The following is an 18,678-nucleotide window of genomic DNA, read 5'->3' on the forward strand; positions in this document are numbered from 1 at the left end:
AGAACAGGTGTTGTTTTGCTTTTAGGACAAACATTTTTTTGATGAAAGGTATGGAAAGTAGAAAACTTATTTTAAATTGTCATAATATTTCACAATAAATAAATAGATAAAAAATGTTTTGGCTACACATTTCTATGTCTGGCTTTTACAGGGTTAATAAAGATATAACAACAATTTTCTGCTACAAGCAACCACAACACAAAATAATAAACTGAGCTAAGAGAACAGAGGACAGTGTCATCAGAACTTCCCCATTCTCCATCTAAAATCTCACTAATAAGAATCTTCTCTATGATCCACACACACACACGCACACACACACGTCTGGTCAGCTATCCTTGTGGGGACTCTCCATAGGTGTAATGGTTTTTATACAGTACAGACCGTATTTTCTATCGCCCTACACCAACCCTAAACCTAACCCTCCCAGGAAACTTTCTGCATTTTTAGATTTTCAAGAAACTTCATTGTGTAATTTATTAGCTTGTTTACCCATGGGGACCTCAATTTAGGTCCCCACCGTGGCACGAGTCCCCATGAGTCTGTGTGTATTCAGGTTTAAGTCCCCACCAGAATAGAAAAACAAGTACACGCACACACACACACACACACACACACACACACACACACACACACACACACACACACACACTTACTTAGCTATCTAAATGGGGACATTACATAGACTTCTATTGTTTATATATACAGATATTTATACACTTTTTAACCTAAACCCACCCCTCACAGTAAACTTTCTAAATTTTTACAATAAAAAAAAAAAAAACTTTGTTGTTTACTTTATTTACTTTACTCTCACTGACAGTATGAAAGACAGTGTATGAACTGGCACGAGCACCTGTACATTTGGGCAGAAAAAAAAATACAAATATAAATAAATATAATAATAATAATAATATATAGTAGTATATATATAACTAACTAATTTATTAATTACAATTAATCATTATTAAGAATACATAGAATAATGCACAAATGTATGTTTTCCATGTAAAGACTGACAGACAACAGCACTGTGGAACTTGTGGAGTGCTGATTAACTGTTGGGATGATTCATGTAGCTGTGTTGTCCCTGCATTTACTGTAGATGCTGCCTTCATCAACCAGGTGAATATTTCAAGTGCACCTCATTCTTCTATAATCACACACACTCACTTACAAACAAAAACACACCAACATAGAGAGGAAATGTCAGGAAAAAAAGCAATGAGGATCAAGTATCCTGTACTTTCATTAAACAGTTTAATTGGACTCTCAGTGCAATGTGTGCAGTTCACACAGAAATATCTATGCAAACTGTAATTAGTAACAATATGCTACTGACCAGGGAGAGAAAGAAGAAAACAGATAAGATAAGTACAGTGAGAGAACAACAAAGAGTGATTTCCAGGAGATGAACAGCCTGACTCCCATGTGAGAGGTGAGGGAATTATTGCATAACTTACTGTTTACAGTATTACCATGAAACCAAGAGGCCACCTTTAACCAGGGGCCAACTATACAGCAGCACACACAAACACCATCAACAAAGGGGCCTAGGTACAGAATCCAATACAAAATGACACACTGCACAAGCTTCAAACCATTCACACGTCTTCACCATCACATGAATGTCCAATATGTGATATTACAAGAATTCAAAGATTTGCGCTTGCATGCACTTGCCAAATGACATGGAATACTTTTGGGAAGGGTAAGGGTTAAACCTACTTAACCCACAACCTTCACCCAAAAAGGAAAAATCTGTTAAGATTTGGTAAACATTTACTTTCATTCTATAGACAGACATGGACACACACACACACACACAGAGAGAGAGAGAGAGAGAGAGAGAGAGATTGCTCAAAATATCTTCTGTTTCACAGAAAAAAAAGCAGAAGTTTGGAACAAAATGAGGGTGATTGAAATATTTTCATTTTTGGGTGAACTATCCCTTTAACTAAAACACAACCAAAAACAAAGACACAATATCCTAAAAAAAAAAATTGCATTCTCTCTTTCTGTTCTTTTATTTCACTTCTGCTCTCATGCATCACAATTGACATATTGTGCACTCCAGATAATGTTGGTTCTGAGATATAAGCTTACAATATTCCACATGTATAGACATTTACCATTTTAAGCAACATTTTTTTTTTAATCTTTAGTCTTTTATAACTGCTCTAAATATTTTATACGATATAAAGATAAAAAAAAACACATGCATAATGAAGTACATTAACAATATGGTATGTATACTTGTAATGAAATGCTAAATAATAACAGTAGCTTTTTGCATAAATTCAGTAATGTTAACAAATGGAAAGCAGCGTACTGTTGCCATGGTTACTTCCTCAGACAAAACGCGAATTTTGTCTATTTGAAGACGTTCTGACTAATCCAATTAATTCAGCCTAAATGATTTATACATTCATGTAAATTTAACTTAAAATCTCGATTAAAAAAAAAAAGTCAATGAGCACGTTATGCGGGAGCCACCCTTAAATTGTTACTTTCAGTCCAAATAATTTCCTGAACCACAATAAAAAGAACCCAAACACGCAATCCCAGCCCAAACAGTAGAAGGAGTCCAAGGCCACGAAACTAGAAGCGCGCACACACACATCAAACCAGTTACTTTCTTACGTTTAAAAACGAACTGCCCGAGGTACGTTTATGCCCCTCTCAACCACTTTGATTAAAGAAACTACTAAGATAGAAATTAAATTGACAAGTGAATAGAAACTACAGTCACAACATGATGAAAAAAAAACGTGTACTGTGTAATTAAGTCAGACAGGATGCTCTTAAGAATTCAAGTAATTTTTCAAGTCTCAATAGCCCAACATTGAGTCACATATCTTCCAAGCAGGCAGGTTTTATGCTGCTTGAGATAACGTTACTGGTTTCAGTGCATTGTATACAGTGACCCATTTCGACTGGATTCCAAGATTTCAGATCAAGACAGTCAAACCAGCAAAAACCGCATGCAAAATATTAATCAGCTTTCATAATCCCATTGTCCAAAACTGGACTGAATGTGTTTGGTTGTGAGCTCACACACAATCCACTGCGTTTGGGATAAAAAACATAAAGGTGAGGAAAAGCGCGCTGTAACATCAGAGAACCCGGTGATTCCTCGCGACCCTCACGCATCAATCTGTATATTCACAACTCTAGGACTATGACAACCTTACGATTTCCACTTAAGTTTCCCTATATACCAAGAAAAAGCGAAGAAGCCTCAAAAGGGCGATCTTTAAATGCGTTTAAAACAGTTCTGTAGACTTTAGTTGTTGTGATTTTCATTTGCATTATAATTCGGGATATCTTACCGTGCGTTAAGGACAGGTCCACACTTAACTTTTGCCCTCGTCCGCGCCTCTCATATTGAAGCCAGGAGTGAGTTCGACTTCTCCATAATCAACCCACGAGCCAGACTGAAGTCGGACAAGGGACAGAATATGCACAAAACACACTAACTGAAGGATCAGTCATAAATGATAAAGCGGCAGAGGGGACCACGCGACTTGGCAATGTGTTTTCGCTACCGGGTCCACATCCTCCGCTCACGAGCGCCTGTAAACAGCGCTGAGCTGATGCGAAGTATGAAAGTAGGTCAGATGGGAGCTCAATACTTAACCAACGACATCAGTAACCGCCCGCAGCCTCACACACACACACATCAGAGAAAAGATAATGACAAATGTCAGGAACGCACTCGAACATAAACAGTCGACAACAATCTTTTTAAAACCATTTTTATAGACGATGCGCTAGTTTGGCTTCGTTTTGGTGAACGTCACTGTCAGTCCGTGTGGAGCTGACGGTCGCCTTTCGCATATGCACATTTGCCTCACTATAGCCGCTTTAAGTTTACATTTTACATACATTTTCCTGTAAGACGATACAACTCTTTGTGGAGCTCGAGCTAATTAAATAAATTAAGAATTTAACTAATTAGTAAATAAAAACATTAATAATAAGAATTGAGTTTTGAAAGTTCGGGATGAAATGGACAAATCCTCATTTATTATGACTGGAAAGATACAGTAGTTATTGTGGAAAAAGTGATTCTGCTGGGTAGAACAAAGAAACAGAATCACAAAAGAGCAATTGCACGGGGAAAAAAATATATGGTACATTATTTAAGTATTACAGATGTCAAATACCTGAAAAAAAAAAAAAAAATTAATGTGACAGTTCAACAGTGACCATGGTGGTTGTTGGAGGTGACTGCAATAAGTCCAGACTTAAAGGGTTAGTTCACCCAAAAATGAAAGTTAGCCCATAAATTACTCGCCATCAAGTCTTTCTTCTTTCAGAAGAATCCAGTCGGAGTTATATTAAAAATTGTCTTTAATCTTTCAAGCTGTTAAATGGCACTCAACGGATGTTGGATGCATCAGTCCAAAAGAAGTTAAATAAAAAGCACCCATCCATAAAAAAAAAATACAAAATAAAAAAAATAAAAAAGGTGTCTCACATGGCTCCAGGGAGTGAACAAGACCTCCCGTAGCAAATCGATGCCTTTTTGTAATAAAAATATCCATATTCGAGATCAGCATTGGGCATGTGCTGGTGAGTCTGAAAATCAATGTTTGTTAACAAGAGAAAAGGAAGCAAAGTTTCCTTACTTTAGCAAAATAATTAGATTATATCAAAATGCTCAGATATTCTTCTTTACAAATCCTGGTTTTGTTGCGTTTCTGAGAACAAATAAAAATTTTAATAACTCCAAATGAATTTGTCTGAAAGAAGAAAGTCATATACATCTAGGATGTCTTGAAGGTGAGTCATTTATGGGCTAAATTTAATTTTTGGGTGAACTAACCCTTAAATATGTGTCAATGATCAAATTCACATATATATAACACACATACATAAAATTTATATTATATAACACACATACATAAAATGTATATTATATAACACACATACATAAAATTTATTTATATATATATATATATATATATATATATATATATATATATATATATATATATATATATATATATATATATATATATATATATATATATATATATATATTGTTTTTATTTTGAAGGCACAAGTGCTCTACCTCCTGCTCTATTTTGGAAGTAGTTTTCTCACATATTCTACTGATGCAGCAAAAGATGAAACTGGGTCTGTTGCAGTGTCAGGAGCTGAAATGATACTATATGATACAGTTTACTGATGTTTGAAATAAAATAAATTGACTCTTCAGAAATTAGCATTTAATAAAAAACTTTTTATAGGATAAAACATGCTGTCAGCATAAAAAATGTTCATAAATACAATTAGGTAACAACAGTTAAAGCAGAAATAATGTGTAATGCAGGATAGCCTGCATCAGGACACAGTAACAGTTGCCATGACAAAACACAGAATCAGACCCTCTGTCCAATATGGCCGCTGGGCAGAAGATCAGCTGAGCCTGAAACAGCTGTGTGAATTTACCGGCTCAGTGCATTTTTACTGTACTCCCCAAATAGATGTAATTGCTGTGCATTATTCTTAACATTTGAATGGTTTTTTTTGAACATGATGTTCAAGAAAAACTGATTATTATTATAAAACCAAAAGTAATGCAGTTATCTTTTGATAACTCTTAATGGATGCAATTTTAGATTCATCATGCCATGAGTCATTGGGTTTATAAGAAGATCAACAAGAAGAACAAAAAAAACAATGACAACAATCGTTTCTTTCTTTCTCTTGTCATTTCTTTTGTGTTTTGCTTTATCACTGGGTTTTTTGATGTTGGTGCTACTTTGGTTTGGAAGCTGATTGTGGCTCTGTTGCTTTAAAGAACTACCAGAGGAATATGGGTCAGTGGAACACCAGCATGAGCGCGAGGGAGGAACTGAGAGCGAGAAAAAAAGGGAGAGGGAGAGAATGTAATGCTTTGTAGCAGAGTTTCCAGGATTATTAGCGGTCCAGCAGAATAATTGATTCTCCCATGTCAGTCTCAGTGACTTTTATGAGCAAACAACATTTAGAAGTTCAGGAAATAATAACAAGAACTTCCTCATTAGAATCGCACAGGAGATATGTGTCAAGGGTGTGTGTGTGTATGTATGTGTATGTACATGTACATGTGAGCACACAGCCTATGTTTCTGTGGGAAACCAATAGAAGGTCAAGTGATTTGTTCATAAGGAATTCACAAGCTAGTCATCTGATTCTCCCTTTATAGGAGCAAACACTTCTGTTCAGACATATATGCAGACACACTATACAGTACATAAGTATGCAGCTGGTCCTTTTTCTTGTTTTTGTCCTGTAGCATTCTTAAGGCAGTGTTTTTTTTTAGTCTTGCACTGACACAATTTACAATCAGATTCATTTTAGCAGTTAATTAATAACCTATTACAAACCTCTGCTTCCTGATACCACCAATCCCATCCTTACTAATAAACGTCAGAGTAACATCAGAAATACTGACATTATTTCATCTTTCATACTTTAACCATCTATGTTTGGATCAGTTTCTGTTGATCTTTGGATATCTCTCTCACAAAAAGTTGATAAAAATCACTAGTTCTTGGGAGCTTTCAGTTTCTTTACTTAATGCACCATGTATTCACGCTATATGGCTAGAATCTAGCTTTTATCTAACTAAAAGATTTCACCAACAATAGTCACCTCTCCAAGTACTTTACATGGACAAACACATCCAAAATTGCTTTTATGAATGCGTGTTTAAAAACTTTTAAATGTACATGCATTTACATTATTTTTGACATGTTTATACTATGAAATATAAAAACACTACTAAAGTATTTAGTAAAGAATCTACTGGCAAAACGTTATCTAATTACATGTAAACCTTATCAACATTATTTTCAAACCATTATTAAATTGGAGACAAGCTATCAACAAACTATTACCACACCAAATAATCAAACTAAAATTTAGTCCAATTATTGCCAAACTAGGGCCAAATAAGCCCCAAATACGGCAATAAATGACAAACATTACCAAACTACTGCTATATTGTTACCATCAAACCATTAATGTGTGAAAATTATAAAAACAAATATTATAAAAAAAAACTATAAAATATATCAACTATGAACTATATATAAACAAAATCTTGTCTTGAGTCATTTAAAAGAGGGATGGAACGATTCATATATCATATTCAAAAACTTAGTTATAAAACTGATATGCATTGCTAACAGGCAGAAGATTTAAAAAATACTTGATTCATATTCAATTCAGTGAGGATAAGTTTAACCTCTCATCTTCTTTTGTTGAGCCTTACACAAGATTATGTAGGTCAGCTGGAGTAAAGCAGCAGTTTGCTTCAATCTCAGGAGGACAGAAGTCTTGTAGATGTTTAAACCCCCACAGCCAGAAATATACTGTATGATCATTTCACAGGAGGTCATTTTACTCTCAGAGCCGAGATAATTGCTGCTCTCTATCTCCATTTATTCACACGTCAAAAGCTCCATCATTCAGTCTATCCATCCATTTTCTATTTATTCCCGAGCATAAAGTACAGATGTTCTGGGCTGCGGTCTTTTATAATTGTGTGTCATTGTGTCTTGCAATTATCCACATACAGTATTGTGTGTGTCCTTTGCTGCATAGTAAAGCCACATTGTTCTTTTATAGTTGTAATTATCTTAATGTGGTCTGACCCAGCTATCTGAAAAAGCTAATCATCACATATTAGATCAAGGCTGTTAATGAGTGTGTGTGAGTATACATTCTCTCACTTTACCATCAAGAGTCATTAAAAAGGATGCAGTGCTCCACCTTTCCCTTTCTGCGTTTGTGTGGTAAAGAGAATAAAAGAGAGACAGAAAGAAAAAGAGAGTGAGAGTGAAGGATTTATTATATAGAGTTAGAGCAAAAAACACAAACTAATTAAGGGAAGAGAGACTATAATTAAAATGGCCTGTTTTTAATTTAACAGTGAGCTACTTTATATCAAACAGAACAGTGATATCTTAATTATAGAGGCAACATCAGAGACACAGAAAAAGAGAGAGAGAAAATGGGAGGGTGGGTTTAGTAAGAGGTTGATTGGCTGTAGTCTTTTTTTAAATACTTGGATAAATAAAAAAATATATAAACTCACTGGCTCCAGCTCCTTATTTCCATCCTTTCATGCCATTATTAAATAGTCGAGTTATAATTAATAAGGTCCCTAAGCTTGAACAGAAAATATTTCTGAATAAACCTTTAATTACAAAATTCATATTTGTTTCTCAGTATAATGGAAATGAATTCAAACAAAGGTTAATGTTTAAAATGAATACATGCATGCATATACATATATTGAATGAATAATTTCGTAAAAGATTCAAACAAACAGAGGGACATCTCCATGAAGTCCGTAAAAACAATTTGTAATGTGTACTGTGTGTCCGTGAAATTTTTCACAGATGATTTAAAGTATTATCAGTTACGCATTGTATTGTGTTGTGCTCAATAAAAAAAATAAATAAAACTGAGAACATTATGACTAAAAGATTTGTCGCACAAGTACATGCATTCATTTCCAACAAGAACATACACACATACAGTAAGCCTGAGATTTTTTTTATAACAGAATTGTTACAAATTACATATCAACAATAACAATTTGACAGAATTAGTTTTTTTAGATGTAAGTTCTTTTCAGAATGTCTTTTTGTATGTATTTGGCATCCTTTTATTACAGCACAACTTGTGCTACAAGTTTGTGTAAAACCGGATCATTCTGTATAAAAGTTTGCATTAACAGTGTCAAAATTCGGATTATTTGATTACTGACCTTGATCTTAAACATTTCTTCATGTTATATCACTTTTCTGTAAGTACAAAAAATTCTAAAACACTGTTTATTACCAAATAAAAATGGAAAACACTTAAGTTTTTTAATATGGACTTTTAGACCCGACTGTAAACACACTTAAAACACACACACACACAAAGATAACATATTTTAACACATTGATTAATTTTGCCAGGGGAAAGACTGAAACATAAACTGATTAGATTGCTTGACTCTAGGGCCACTTTAGATCTATGGGTCCCATGATGCATTTCAACATTGGTGAGACTGCCCTTTCGAATCGTCCATTTAATAACCTACCAAACAATCTTAATATTTGATATGATGCAGGCTGCATTCATTTATCAAACCTATATTTTGTATTTAAAAGGCCTTTTGGCTAATTATCTGATGTTTTTAGTGTAATGACTGTTGTGGTTTCCTCTCATTAGCCTATAATTAAAGAACCATCAATCTCTTCTGTGTATACCAACAGCATAAATAATTTACTTGTATATTCAAAACTTTCATTAGATGTCATTAATATTAACCACTCAAACAATCCTCAAAGTCCTGTGAAACACAAAGAGAAAGAGAGGGGGAGACAGTGAGTGAGGGAGAGAGAGGCAAACTGAGCGAACAACACCGAGAGATTGTAAATACCGATTATTTCAGCTGGCACAGTTACAACTAGGGCTGCACGATGTGTCGTTTAAGCATCGATATCGCGATGTACGAATCCACGATAGTCACATCACAGGATTTGCGATGTAGGCTGTCGTAGTTGATCTGTTATTCATTAACTGTACAGGCCAGCTGCTCCCTGGCCCTTGACGAATGTGATTCGTGGATTAATTGCACAACTTAAAGGTGCCATATGCAAAAATTGAGGTAAAAATATCCATAACATGACCTACACGCATCAAAAGAATGAGAAGAAATAAGGGCGATGATGTCATAAAAAAAATATGTCAAGTTATAGTGCTGCAGAGATATCAACCTTAATTAGCATTAGCATTACTAGCCCCGGCCCGACAGGTGTCGTAATACCAGTTTCGGCCATGGGAGGCGGTATGCGGGCAACATAACCACCAGCCAACCTGCAATACACGAATAACTCGCACGGCTTGTGGGCCTGATGTCAATCATGTGGAAAGTACAGCGCAGAACTTCATTTCAGTTCAGGGAAGAGAGAGAAAGGATGTCTAAAGCCCTTGGCAGGAGACCAACCGCGGTCGGAATCACAAATCAAATCCGATAAGAAAAGGAGCCGAACCAGAGTAAACATCGGCACTGCTTTCAATCGCTGGATTGATGGACCTGAAAGAAATGAGGCTCGACTCCGAACTTGCAACATTTCTAACAGTAAGTTAGATGCTGTTAGTATTTGTTTTATATGTGTGTGTATTTGTTTTCGGGAAGTTATAACATAGAAATGTATCGAAGGCTGTTCGATAAACGTGCTAATGTTAGCGATGGCTAACCGTAGCTGTGTTTGATAATTAGCTAGCTATAACTTAACGTTACCCATTTTATTATATCATAACTAACTTGCTCTGTCTAGTCTGTTGGTCTCCGTGTCCTCTTTGATTTGTGTTTTTTCTGTGCGTGAAAAAATTGATGTGTGGCGTGAAAGCGTGTGAAAAGAGTCAATTGCGTGCGTCTCACGGTGAATGCTTGAGAGTTGGCACATTAATTCCCAAGCAGAATAAAGGACAGGTTTAGCGTTTGTATTAATCTATGATGTGTCCCTGTTTGCGTACAGGGACATAAAAAAATAAATTAAAAGTGATACGTGGACCAAGGTGTCTGAGATTGTTCATTTTTTAGTAAAGGATCCTAATATTTTGTCCACAACAATATTTAATGAGGTTAACTTATAACTCCTTGTGGTTAGTCTGCACGAGATCAACAAGCTTGTTTGCTTTGCGGCCGCTTTAAATACAAAATAAGCATTCGATCTACGTTAGAGCGTCTGAGCGCTCACAAATCTTTCTGCAGCAGAAAGAGCGGCAAGATCGATTTTTGACGCTCTAGACGCCAGCGGTGTGAACGCACAGTTAGGCTTCTGCTATGGCTGTAGTGTTGTTGTGAAAGTAGGGGCGGAGCATAGAGACTATGCCGTTTCTCGTTTGTTACTCTAGAGTAGACCAATTCACTTTATTGAGGCATACTGCCCCCATCTGTTATGGAATGTGGAGTATGACTTGATTTTTTTTGCCAAACATTACAGATGGCACCTTTAACCATCATAGAGGGAAAGTTTAGTGACAGGACTGAAAAACACATGCAAGTTTAACAGGGCAGAGAGAGAGAGCGCGCGGGACAGAGAGAGAGCGCGCGGGACAGAGAGAGAGCGATCCGTCTTCAAACAACACGATCGCTGTCTTGCTTCCTCTCCCTCTCGCATATTAATCAATTGACACGATGGTGTCGATGTTTAAATCATTTAAAATGAGAATGTAAGTGTGCTCACCCCATTTTTTTTGTATGAAAAAATATCACAATATATATCGCAGAAAAATAAAATATCGCAATGTAATTTTTTCCCAATATCGTGCAGCCCTAGTTACAACCCTCTACAATCCAAGTAAATCTCTCACCTGCTACAAAATTTCCAAAGCCAAAAGCCAAATAATAACTTTTGTTAAACTTTCCATATCGATTTTCCTAGAAACTAGATTTTCAGTAGCACAAACGTGTGTGAGAATGGAACAGAACAGAATGTAGCATCCATTTACTGTTAGCACGCTTTCAATGATACAATGAGTGATTATAATGGTTTCTGTGTGCTTTGATGCAACATGTTGCATTGTTCGCATCCAATTTATTACCTGCCAGTTTAGATCAGTGCTGCTTTACTCGACTGTGTATTATTTTCATAGCAACGACTCTTTACTTCAGTGTTCTCTTAACTTTGTAGCACAGCATTTTCACTATATGATAAACAAGCATGTAATTATACGCCTTCAGGCTTGTATTATTTTTACAATGAAACAGACAAGCAAAAAGAAACAGATCAGAGACGTATATCTTTATTATTAATCAACTATCCCATACTACGTATTTTTAAATTATATATATGCATATATCGCATATATGCGAATTCTCTGAAATATAAATGAATATAAATGGTGTTCCTGTAGCTCAATTGGTAGAGCACTGCCTTATCGAGCGCAAGGTTGGGGGTTCGATTCCCCGAGAACACATGATATGTAAAAATTGATAGCCTGAAGGCACTGTAAGTCACTTTGGATAAAAGCGTCTGCTAAATGCATAAAATATATATATAGTGGAGAGATTCACCTAAGGCCAGGTGCGACTCTTTTTCGTGTCGGGCCAATTTTCAGCATTGTCGTGCGTCGTTTGTCGTGCAGTGTTCGTGTAGTGTACAAGGGGAAAACGAGAGGCGATTAACCTCTCCCGACTGACAATCGGTTGGTCGGATGGATTTCTGACATGTCAGAAATTTTGGTCGCCTCTCATGAGGTATCGCACTATTGTCATGTTGACATGGCGTGTAGTGTGGACTGAAGTGATGGAGGGAAAACTTGTGGAGTTATGGCAGCAACATGTCAGCCTTTTCGACGTGTCATCGTAGTTTTTTTTTGTTTTTTACATTTCAGCACACAGAATTGCGCATATCACCAAATCAGTACGTTTATCTGTCTATGGTTTATCCCGGGAAAGCATGTTTATTCTAAAACAGGCACAAACATCCGGGTTCTGAGGGATCCTATGTGTTGATTCCCCACGTATAGTGTGAGCAGTCAAATCGCAACTTGACGATCAGACTGTACAGTGAGCACATAATAATCGTGAGCTTTGGCTTTATATCGCATGCAATCTACTCGTACAATGTAAGTTGGTACCTTGCCGAAATCTCACAGTGTATGCCCGGCTTAAGGGAAGTTCGATGAGAGAGGTGTTACTTAGAAATGGGATACCTGGTCCTGTCAATGTAAACCAGCAGAGCACAAACAGAACAAAGCATTTAGCCTCTGATCCTCCACAGAAGAGAATAGAGGACAGTGAAAAGTAGAAAGCTCAAGCATCTTGCAAGTGAACATTGGGAACCATTTTGGCATAAAGGCCGGTTTAGGCCTGAGAAAGACCTTATCTTATCCACTGAGAGAGAATAAAGCACACGAGGGACAAACAGAAAGTCCGTGCAAATCACTGACATGTTTAGCTGATGCCAAGGCCAGGAGCAGAGCTGTCTTGAAAGAGAGAAGCTTAAAGGAGTTATCTTCCAGGGGCTAAAAAGGCTGCTGAGACAAGGTCTCCAGCACCATGGAGAGGTCACATTCTGGAAATACTCTTCTAGTAACTGGAAGGGAATGGCAGGCACCCTTCATAAATCTATAAATAAAACAGTGATCCCCCAGTGTAGTGCTGTCAAACCAAACATGACATGCAGAAATAGCCGCTAAGTAGACATTAATAGTGGTGAAGGATTTCCCACCATCGATAAGGTCTTGCAAAAAAAATCTAAATGTTAGGGACTGAGCACTGATCTGATATCAGCTCAGCTGGTGCCCCTCGTATCACTACTCAAACACACCACTTGCAATCATAAAGGAAGCATGTAGAAGTGGAATTCTGAACAGTAGGAACAACATATGCCACAATGTGTTTAAGTTTGCCCTTTCATGGGCCAGGCCCAGAGGGGCACCCTGCCCGGGTAAGGATGGTAGATTTCCCCATTTGCTTGAGACAGGAGGTTTGTCCATAATGAGAGGGACCATGGCTAGGCATACAGAATAGGGATTATCTCTGTCAGCGATGGAGATTTGGTCTATCTGGGTGCTATCACAATCAGAGGCAGGCTCTGTTCTTTCACCCTGACAACAGTAGGAGTTAGCAATCAGAGAGGAGGAAATGCATAGAGCAGCACATTGGGACATGGGCAGGCCAGTGCCTCCATGGCGAGGGGGGCATCCTCATCCAACAGAGAGAAGAACATAGGACAATGACTGTTTTCACCCAAAGCGGATCAACGACCACCTGACCGAACCTCTCCCACAACAGAACCACTATCCCATCCTGTTAAGGACACGTCTGTCATTTACACTTTCCGCAACTTGATTTACACAATTCTGTATTTCTCCAGTGGTGCAGTTTTGCTGTGCATAGAGTGACAGAGATTGCGTAATGGGCTAAGATGAAGAGATAAAACCCACTTCATGAATGTCCTCATTCTCAGAAGGCTCAGGGCAGGACATGACAGCCAAAAACATAAGACCCTGTAGTCTGAGATGTGCGATAATGTACCCTCGCTCCCTCCCTGAATTGAGAGAGGCAATTCATGAAAGAGTGAATGCACTCTTGCAACAGTTGCACACATCATTATGGAATTCAGCCCCAGACCTAGAAATATCACATTCTAGGCAGGAGTGAGATTGCACACATTCACTCAGAAGTTGAGCACTGTGACTTGAGCGAGCACAAGGGCTGTATTACTTTCTCTCCTGAATCAGCTAAAATCGGCCAATCATCTATTTATGTCAGGATCCTGAGACCCTCTATTCTCAGTGGTTGCCAGGCCCACCTCTGCACACAGACAAAAAGTCCTTGGGCTTAAAGCGAGACCAAAGGGGAGGACTGTGAATTCGTAGCACAAGCCTTGGTAGACAAAGCATAGGAATTTCCTGTGATAAGCATAATTGCTTATGTAGAAGAAAGCATCTCTCAGACTGATCCATGTGAACCAATCGTTCTGATTTACTGAACGTAAGAGATAACCGTGTGTTAACATTCTGAAATTGTATTTCCTCAAATGTTGGTTCAACACTCTGAGATCTAGAATAGGACAAAGTGATTCGTCCTTCATTGGAACTAGGAAATAACGAGAGTAAAATCCCTGACTGCTTAAATGTAAGGGTACTACTTGGACCAACCCCTTCTCGAGGAGAGTAGAGATTTATTCATGAGAAATTTAGATTTCAGAATGTGAAGAGCTCACTTCAGTATGAGAAGAGATCAATCTGTTGAAACTCTAAGGTCTTTTGGCGAACTGAAGTCTGTACCCCTTTGTTATTGTGTGAATCACCCATTTGGAAGCTGACACAGATAGAAAGGGTGTTACATGATTTGCTAGAGTCCCCACACAAACCAGAGAACTGCTAAGAGCTGCGAATTCGGTCAGTTCGCTTTTTTTTGTGGTACAAAGGAGCCATCTTGTGGACATTGTGAGGAAAATGTGGGGTTGTAAAGATATGTTCTCTCTTATTATTATTGTAAAAATATTATCTTATTTTTTTATTTTTTTATTTTATTGTGTATTGGGCAACATTTGGGTCGAAGCCTTTATTGAACTTGATGAGTGAAGGGAGCTGTGTGGTGACAGTTCTTGTGCACATTTTCTCACCATGTTCCAGTGTGGAATGGGGAAACGCACAATGGGTAACATATGGAGCAGTGAAGCCTGTGCCAACTCTGAATGACTCTGCCGACAGATATGCTCAGTTTTTTGAACAGGGTAATGGGAGGGGGAGAATTGGTATCCAGAGTGCTGGCTGCACAGAGGGCTGGTGAAAAAGGTAATTCACCGTGACTATCTCCTTACAGCGATCAGGTGATGGTGACCCTTTCTCCAGTTGTTGTCCCATGTTGACTAGGAGTTCGGCCTGATAAGTGAATAGCAGGGAGGAGACGTTGAGGACTCTTACTGCCAAAACCGAGGCTTGATTAATGGACGCTGTGAAACAATCCATCTTGTTGGGTAGAACAGGCTTGGGTGGGGTGAGTGAGCAACCTGCCTTGAAAGAAGTTAAGGTGTCTGGCGATATAGGGCTCGATGGCAGGGGGTCCCCCATACTGAGATTCGCCATATCCTTAACCTCAAGACCCACAAGACTGTGTTTGAGATCAAGCGAAAATCCCCAGTTGTGCTTTATATGTTTAGCACATGTTGGGAGGGCGGGAAGAAGCTGCTTTCTAGGGCTGGGAAGGGGTCCAAGGAGTTTCACTTCATACACGTCCCTTTCTTGGTCCAATGCATTCTGAAGCGCTAGCCATTGAGGCGAGTGGCCACTCGCTCACAAAACTTGAAGAGAACTGACAGGGGCAAGGCAGCGGGAGCATTAGCCTGAGGGGCTACAGGTGACAGGATGGCCTCCTTTTCATCCAAGTTGTCGAGAAGACCTGCATCATCCTTGTCCCCAGAGCCGGGTGGCTTGTCGATGAAATGGGGATCAGTCAACAAAAAATCCTCAAAGGGGGACAGGTAGCATTAATTGGGACAGCACAGAGAGGCAGCACCACAAGAGGCCCCTGGAAGCACACCGGGTTGACCATTTTTTTCCATTTGAGTCAGACAATCCCAAGTTGACACTCTCAGTAGTGGCCACCTTGAGCTTCCGACACAGGAACACCAAGCAATGGCTACAGTTCTCTGGGAAATTGATGGGTTCTTGAGCGTGTTTAAGACCAATGTAAACAATGCTAAAGGGATGGGTAACCCTAGCGGCGATGTGTGCACTGCACGCAGCCGGACAGGCTAGCTGGTTGTCCACGGGGATTTGATTTTGAAAGAGGCAAGAGTAGCAGACAGTAGATGGAGTGCAGTGCAGTATACAAAATCAGTAAATGCAATTGAAATATCTGTTAAAATCATAGTTAGCGTTTAACTGAAACAGTGGCAAGTAAAAAAAAATATTAGCCAATTTGCTAACAATAGCCATTATTTGGTCGCCTAGCTTGGAAATTTGACATTCCTGTATTGTGTTGTTTTCATGCATTCCCTGTTTTTTAGTTTCATGTTGGAGCTGTCTTGTTGTGCGTGCGTTGCAGTTTTGAGTTTGCTTGTGCCGTATGCTCTTCTGTCCGCATGTGTTGTGGTGTTCAGTGTAGCACGCAGTTCATGTACAGGTGCATCTCAATAAATTACAATGAAAAGTTCATTTCAGTAATTCATCTCAAATTGTGAAACTTGTGTGTTAAATAAATTTAATGCACACACACTGCAGTAGTTTAAGTATGTTCATTTACTGTGCATGTACTCAATACTTGGTAGGGGCTCCTTTTGCTTTAATTACTGCCTCAATTCAGCGTGGCATGGAGGTGATCAGTTTGTGGCACTGCTGAGGTGGTATGGAAGCCCAGGTTTCTTTGACAGTGGCCTTCAGCTCATCTGCATTTTTCGGTCTCTTGTTTCAAATTTTCCTCTTGATAATAGGTTAAAGGGATAGTTCACTTTCAAATTAAATTTTGGTATGTTTTAGCTTACCTCAAGGGCAACCAAGATGTAGGTGTCTTTGTTTCCGCAGTAGTTTCCATTTTGATATTTTTAGGTCAAACTGTTCTTGTCTGTGACTCAAATAATGGAAGTCTATGGTCACCACCTCAAAGAGCATGCACAGAGAAGTCCAAATTAAATAATTCCCCATCATCACTTCTGTTGGCATCTCACAACACTTGCTACAAGAACACCACCAAATTTGAAGAGATCTCTGTCTCTCTGAGGCTTGAAGACATGCTGCTGCAGCAGATACTCCATCACTCTGAGTTTTTGATCTGTGTATTCTGGTTCAAATAAATATGGTTGTGAAAAAAATTCAATGTTGTCTGTTGATAAATCTAAATCGTCTTCCATTGCTATTTCCTGTACGTCTAAATATGTTTATATATTCACAGTGAAAGGTAACACTTCCGAAATCTCTGTGTAAACAATGAGTGACGTACATGCGCGAGAGATAACTTCCGGCACTTTCCGCGCTTGCACTGACTAAGCCAGGAAACACGAGCAGCCTCCGATCAGTTGGACGTGGTTGTGTACAAGAGGTAAAAACGATATAAATACGGTTTGTTTTCTTACAGAAACCGCTCGTTTCATTTCTTAGGTCATCAATATGTACTTACGATGGGGAATCGTTTAATTTAGACTTCTCTTTGCATGCTCTTTGAGGTAGTGACCATGGACCTCCATTATATCAGTCACAGACAAGAATGGTTTGACCAAAAAAATATCAAAATGGAAACTACTGTGGAAACAAAGACACCTATATCTTGGATTCCCTTGAGGTACGCTAAAACAGATCAAAATTTTATTGGAAAGTGGACTATCCCTTTAAGGTCTGGTGAGTTTGCTGGCCAGTCAAGCATACCAACACCATGATCTTTTAACCAACTTTTGGTGCTTTTGGCAGTGTGGGCAGGTACCAAATCCTGCATCTTCAAAAAACAGCATCTTCAAAAAGCTTGTCAGCAGAAAGAAGCTTGAAGCGTTTCTTGGTAAACGTGTGCAGTGACTTTGGTTTTCAAAAAAAATAATGGTCCAACACCAGCAGATGACATTGCTGCCCAAATTATCACAGACTGTGGAAACTTAGCACTGGACTTGAAGCAACTTGGGCTATGAGATTGTCCACCCTTCCTCCAGAATCTAGGACCTTGGTTTCCAAATGAAATACAAAACTTGATATTATCTGAAAAGAGGACTTTGGACCACTGGGAAACAGTCCTGTTCTTCTTCTCCTTAGACCAGGTAAGACGCCTCCGACATTGTCTGTGGTTCAGCAAATTCCTTCACACATCTGTGTGTGGTGGCTCTTGATGCCTTGACCCCAGCCTCAGTCCATTCCTTGTCAAGTTCACTCAAATTCTTGAATCAATTTTTCCTTGACAATCCTCATAAGGCTGCAGTTCTCTCGGTTGGTTGTGCATCTTTTTCTTTGCAATTTCTTTGCATTGAATGTTTGTGGCTTACCCTCCTCGTGAAGGGTATCAATGATTGTCTTCTGTCAGATCAGCAGTCTTCCCAATGACTGTGTAGTAAAATCACAATCATGGGGAAGTTTAATTACGGAAAGAAATTCACTTTTCCATGGCATTCTAATTTACTGAGATGCACCTGTATTTATCGGTTGTGTGCTTTCATGTTTTGTTTTGTCTTGTGCTGTGTA

At 38.5% G+C, this 18,678-nt stretch overlaps 1 protein-coding gene across 3 annotated transcripts in view; it reads right to left on the reverse strand.

Annotated features, from left to right (window-relative positions):
- The window catches only part of LOC113091422 (neuronal PAS domain-containing protein 2), a 62,622-nt gene that overhangs the window by 29,492 nt on the left and 14,452 nt on the right, over positions 1 to 18,678 (reverse strand). Inside the window, exon 1 of one of the 3 annotated variants that reach the window (XM_026256940.1) lies at positions 3,333 to 4,795. The exons of the other annotated variants lie outside the window; for them this stretch is intronic. The gene's annotated coding sequence lies outside the window, so the exon portion shown is untranslated. Of the gene's footprint in view, positions 1 to 3,332; positions 4,796 to 18,678 lie in introns of those variants that run through there. 3 annotated transcript variants of the gene reach the window in all.

This window comes from Carassius auratus, unplaced genomic scaffold, assembly GCF_003368295.1.
Source record: "Carassius auratus strain Wakin unplaced genomic scaffold, ASM336829v1 scaf_tig00214183_4049273_7079891, whole genome shotgun sequence".
Classification (NCBI taxonomy): Eukaryota; Metazoa; Chordata; class Actinopteri; order Cypriniformes; family Cyprinidae; genus Carassius; species Carassius auratus.